This window comes from Triticum aestivum, chromosome 4B, assembly GCF_018294505.1.
Source record: "Triticum aestivum cultivar Chinese Spring chromosome 4B, IWGSC CS RefSeq v2.1, whole genome shotgun sequence".
In the NCBI taxonomy this organism is placed as follows: domain Eukaryota; kingdom Viridiplantae; phylum Streptophyta; class Magnoliopsida; order Poales; family Poaceae; genus Triticum; species Triticum aestivum.
The window spans coordinates 298,326,414-298,331,803 of NC_057804.1; the positions used below are offsets into that span (position 1 = coordinate 298,326,414).

The 5,390-nt window shown below is 40.8% G+C and overlaps 1 long non-coding RNA gene across 3 annotated transcripts; it reads right to left on the minus strand.

Annotated features, from left to right (window-relative positions):
• Positions 1–566: 566 nt before the first annotated feature.
• Positions 567–4,658, minus strand: LOC123092026 (uncharacterized). 3 transcript variants are annotated; one of them, XR_006444072.1, is made up of 5 exons: positions 4,323–4,658; positions 3,780–3,882; positions 2,865–3,457; positions 2,002–2,733; positions 567–1,801 (listed from the first exon to the last, which is right to left on the minus strand). It is a non-coding gene; the product is annotated as an uncharacterized lncRNA (long non-coding RNA). The 3 variants fall into 3 exon arrangements; XR_006444071.1 differs by having other exon boundaries at positions 567–2,696; XR_006444070.1 differs by having other exon boundaries at positions 567–2,733.
• Positions 4,659–5,390: the final 732 nt, after the last annotated feature.

Genomic DNA, 5,390 nt, shown 5'->3' on the forward strand with positions numbered 1-5,390 from the left:
CAAGTGAACTTCATAATTTTTTTTGTCAAACATAAATTTTTCTCACACGAGTTGATGCATCAAATGGCACTCTGTGTTTTTTATTACAACTAGTAAGCTTACACGTGAAAATTCACGTATATAGAAAAAAATTCAATCATAGTAGCCAAAATTATTACCAACGAATTTGTAATTGAAGTTAAGTTTCAAAAAAGCTAGTATAATTAAGAAAATTACTTTGTAATGTACCTAAGTATTTATGTACAGATTCAAGGAATTTAAATTCACAGCTTCATTCTCTTTGAGCTGCTGTTGGTCGTTCTTCAAACTTATGAATACCAATGAGCTACGTATACATACATTTACACCTTTTCTCTCTCTAAATCCCATTGATGGAACAACGTAACAGAAAACACATCGGTCCTTTTGAGTAAATCAATGTGTCTAGAAGCATATATATATGCCAGTGGGTTAAAATGCGCATTGACCATAACCTTAATATCATCATAAGTAACATGAGTACAAAAATAATATAAGCTTAAATGAACTCGTACATAATGAAAAGGCAAGGAGATATGCCATGTCCAGTTGTCCACAAGGATCAACATGCTCATTGGGGAAAAAAGAAACCCACTCTGCCCTTTACAAAAAAAGTCATGCCACCTGAGATACAACACCGTTAATATTTCCTCCTCAAGCATATGGGTGGCCTGCCTACACAAATCATCAAGATTGGTACTGCTTTGCCAGTAACCTTGTGGCAATATCTGGTGAGTATGGTTTTCTTGAACACCAAGGGGCATGGATCTCCAATACGTTGCGATAGATGTGATCTATCTTGTGCCTCATTTGAATGAAAGGAATATAAAAATTGTCAATAAAACTATGTAGGAGTGAAATTCAGCACAACCAAAAAGTGTTAATCACTCACACAATTAAGCAATACTGAAAACTTTTACTTGGATTGGGTTGAAAACTTTTACTTGGATTGGGTTTCTCTATTAGCTGCAAACCTTAAGATTACATAAGATCCTTACATTACAAACAAGGGGAGATTTTCAACAAGCTATTGACAATTGATCTGTAACGTTAGCAAGGTAGATCTCGATCCCAAAGCCATGCCATTGAGACATGTATTGACATATACTTGGTGAAGAGAACTCTGCTGTCATATGTAAATTTACCTGTCCTCCCAATCTATCAAATGGCATCTAAAGTGTGCAAGAATATTATCCCCAGAGCTATAATATTACTGGCATGCTAAATAAAAAGGCAGTGCTCTTGCATGTTGTTGGCCTTGCTGCATGGATGGAAGCATGTCTATCTTCTAATTTATTTGCAATATTTAAAATTTAAATTTACACAGATAGGTTAGAACATCATTCCTATAGGACATGAGGTGTTGCAAAGGCACAAGGATTCACAACAGTGATTATATGAGGAGTAAAAAAGCATTTAGGCTACATCTAGAGCTATCTATGTATGTCCAAATTTTCATCCAGCAATGGTGAGTACAAAGATACACATAATATGAATCAATTGTACTCCCTCCGTCCCATAATATAAGATCGTATTACATCCAATTTTTGAGCAAAATGAGTGCAATAAGATATTATATTATGGGACGGAGGGAGTACTTCCATTTGGACGCTGAAGATAACTGCCAAATACTTAAAAAGAAATTTGGAATAGGGGGAACCCGTTCAGTCAAGTCCAGAATTCAGCAAGAACTGCACAATGTTCACAAATGTACTGGATCACACTTCACTGAAGCCTGCTCCTTGACTGATTTATGTGCACATAGCCACGTAGTGAAATGCATCTGGAAGCAGCAGAAATGTTAAACAAAATAGACGAAGGAGCAGAAGCCCCGATCTTTTCCCAGAAATAGAATGAGAGTATGTAGATTCAGAATTTTAGATTAAGGAACATTGACCAGAGGAAGGATCAGCAGTACAGAACCAAAGTAATGAATAACTTATGGTAAATTTGTAAGGGTCATTTGAAACCGAAGTATTGCACCTGATCTACTTCTGACGAATACCACAAAATCATGAAAGCTCCTCAACAGCACCGTAAACCAACTGATAGAGAAGCAAAGGAGATGACCAATCGTTCAGGAGGCAGGTAGCAATGATGGCTCACATGGATTTTGTATTTTGCATTGAAGGGGATGAATTTGCTCATCACCATAGTTAAAGGTAGTTTCAGATGATCATGATTTCTGTATTCATTAACATGGCATACAGAAATTAGCAAAATCAATGAAAATGGAAGAAATTAGCAAAATCAATGTTATTGGTGGACAGAGATTTTTCTTTAAGATGTAGATCTCAAAGTAAAAGGGCAGCCCCAGTGCATGTAGCTCCCGCTTGCGCAGGGTCTGGGGAAGGGTCCGACCACTTTGGGTCTATTGTACGCAGCCTTTCCCTACATTTCTGTAAGATGTAGATCTCAAAGTAAACAAAGTAAATAATCATGTCCAACAAACGATAGACAGGCTACTCATTACATGAACCAGGTGTAGAGAGCTACTTGTAGAAACAAGTAATAATGACAAAGTGCAACCAATTCTTCTATCTTTATGTAACTATGCGTCAATAGGCTCAATATACCTCACTTGTAGCTGAAGTGAAGATCGATTCTGGATCAATGCAAGCTTCCGGGTATCTCCACAGTAGCAATATCATAAGCTTCTGGGTTGTTGCACTTGCTCCCTTGATATAGTTGAAGCAAGAAAAAATATTCAGTAAACTGAAATGAAAAAATTTTATAAGTAGAGAACCATCATCATCGTCAATAGGTCAGAAAGAGAAGCGCCCTCACCGCCCAACCACTTTGTGGTCGCTGCAGCGAACGAAGTGAGTAATATGGTCGTGTTGTACCTCAGGCAGTAGGGGGACAGTGTTGAGGGAGTGGAGGTGCTCAGGTGGTCTCCTTGCATCATTATCTTCCGTCTAAAATTGATGCAGTTGGGCTCAAATAGATCGGCGCGGTGTCACGCTCGGCAGCAATACCTCTGTATATCAGCAATCTCGACGGTGGTACAGAAAGAAAAGAAGCAGAAGCATCAATTTTTTTTGTGGAAGGATCATATACTGGGAAATCCCGTTAACATGAGAAAATACTTGTGTATTAGTACAACATGATAGTATTGTAAGTTTGTAACTCCTTGTATAATGAATATTTCAGAGATTTTTCTTTAAGATGTAGATCTCAAAAGTAAACAAAGTAAATAATCATGTCCAACAAACCATAGATAGACTACTCGTTACAGGAACCAGATGTAGAGAGCTACTTGTAGAAACAAGTAATAATGACAAAGTGCAACCAATTCTTCTATCTTTATGTAACTATGCATCAATAGGCTCAATATACCTCACTTGTAGCTGAAGTGAAGATCGATTCTGGATATGCAAGCTTCCGGGTATCTCCACAGTAACAATATCATAAGCTTCTGGGTTGTTTCACTTGCTCCCTTGATATAGTTCAAGCAAGAAAAATATTCAGTAAACTGAAATGAAAACATTTTTAAAAGTAGAGGGGCTTGGTGCCAAGCATTTCAAATAAAACTAACATCTCTAGGACCGTCTTCTCAAAAAATAGAAATGGAAGACCAGGTAAATTTTGCAACAGTCTCTACTTTTATGAAGAGTCAACTGACTATCATAATTTTTGGAAGGGCTATGACTATCACACTCATGAACAAAAAGATACAATACATCATTGGGAAAATGGCATACTAAGTGCATATTGCGAGAAAAGATATATATAGAGTGGCTAAACTCTCCCACACTCACCTTATCTTATAACCTGAAGGCACATATCAGCATACCCAAGCTTCTTTTTAGACTTATTCCATTCATAGTTGGTAGCTGCTTACCCATTGTTCTAGAAAATTCACTGATAACAGGAACAACAATGATTACATTGCATCAAAGAAACAAAAAAAAATGCAGCCAAGTAATTCTGGCATGGTACTACCTCACTATTCAACATGCTTTTGTATCAATCTACACTTGTGCCCCGCCCCACTAAAAATCCTTTGTAAACCACCACTTAAATCTAGGGTTGGGATAAAGATGAAATGTCGAATATAATCCCCCAACAGCAATATACACATGTGAATTCTAGCTGCAAAATTGAGTTGACTGGTGATGTAATCGGATTTTTGGATGAGTCAAGTTTCTTAAACATGTTTATGGTACAACACTTTTGACAAATGTATCCATCTACCATTACCAAACTTAAGACCTCAAAACAAGGTTTTGCTAAGAGAAACAAGATCTGAATTTCGTAATATGAGAATAGAAATTTGCAAGAGAAAGAAGCCGAAAACTTACAAATAGAAGGGGAAGGGCCGGTAGCTGGAGGAGCAGTACTACGGAGAGTCGGAGCAGCTGAGGAGGCCGTGCTCATGGTGGTATTCCGTGCAGCGGCGACCACGGCGGTTGGTGAGCAGCATGGGCATCCATGCATGATGTGCTCCACTGCTCCTCCCCACGGCGTAGTGCCCAATTGGTCATTAGAGATTATATACACAGGAAGGTGAAAAAGGAGAGATGTTGAAGGAAAGGAATAGTCACGGGATTTGAGGAGATGATTAGGAAATTGTTTTGGAAGACTATTAGGAAGCTTACAATGACGTCTGAAGCTTCCTTTTGCTTTTGCTATTTGGGCCAGCCAAATCTCACGCAAAACTGATAAGAACCGGGCATGTGTTAGTTAATATCCAGAACCTGTTTATTTGGTGGTCGGGTGCCGCGGCGCGGCGGCTCCTGCGGCGACCCGCGGCGAAGGGTGCGGCGGCTCGGCGGCTCCCGGCGTAGGGTGCCGCGGCTCGGCGGCTCCCGCGGCGTAGGGGTGCGGCGGCTCAGCGGCTCCCGCGGCGACGGCGGGGCAGCGAACGGCGCGGGGAGGATGGGCGTGCGGAGGGCCCGCCCGTGGTGTGGTGTCCGTTGGGGGGGGGGGGAAGGGGGAGGGGTCGTGCGGGCGTTGCGAGGAGGAGGAGAGGGGAGAGGTCGTGCGGGCGTGCGTTTTGGGAGTGGTTTTTTTTTCAGCGGCGGTGCAGGTTAGCGAGGATGGATGGATCAATGGCTTAATGTGTGGCTTGTTGTGTTAAACACGGGATGATTATGGGCCATCGGATATTGTAGATGAACGGATAAAATTGCTTGGATCTGCCCTTCTCTTTCTTTTATAGGGGTAGTAGATGAACTACAATTTTTCATTTTTTTCTTACAATGTCTTCCTAAATCTAGAAAATCAACAATAAAGAACTGCAACAGAACGCCTAGCCGCACCGATGAATCACGCGTACTGCAGTGCACTCGCGATGACGAGCTGCACCTGCACGAGCACTAAAACCACACCACGCGTGCCTTTGAGCTGCACGTCCACACTCGTCGTGC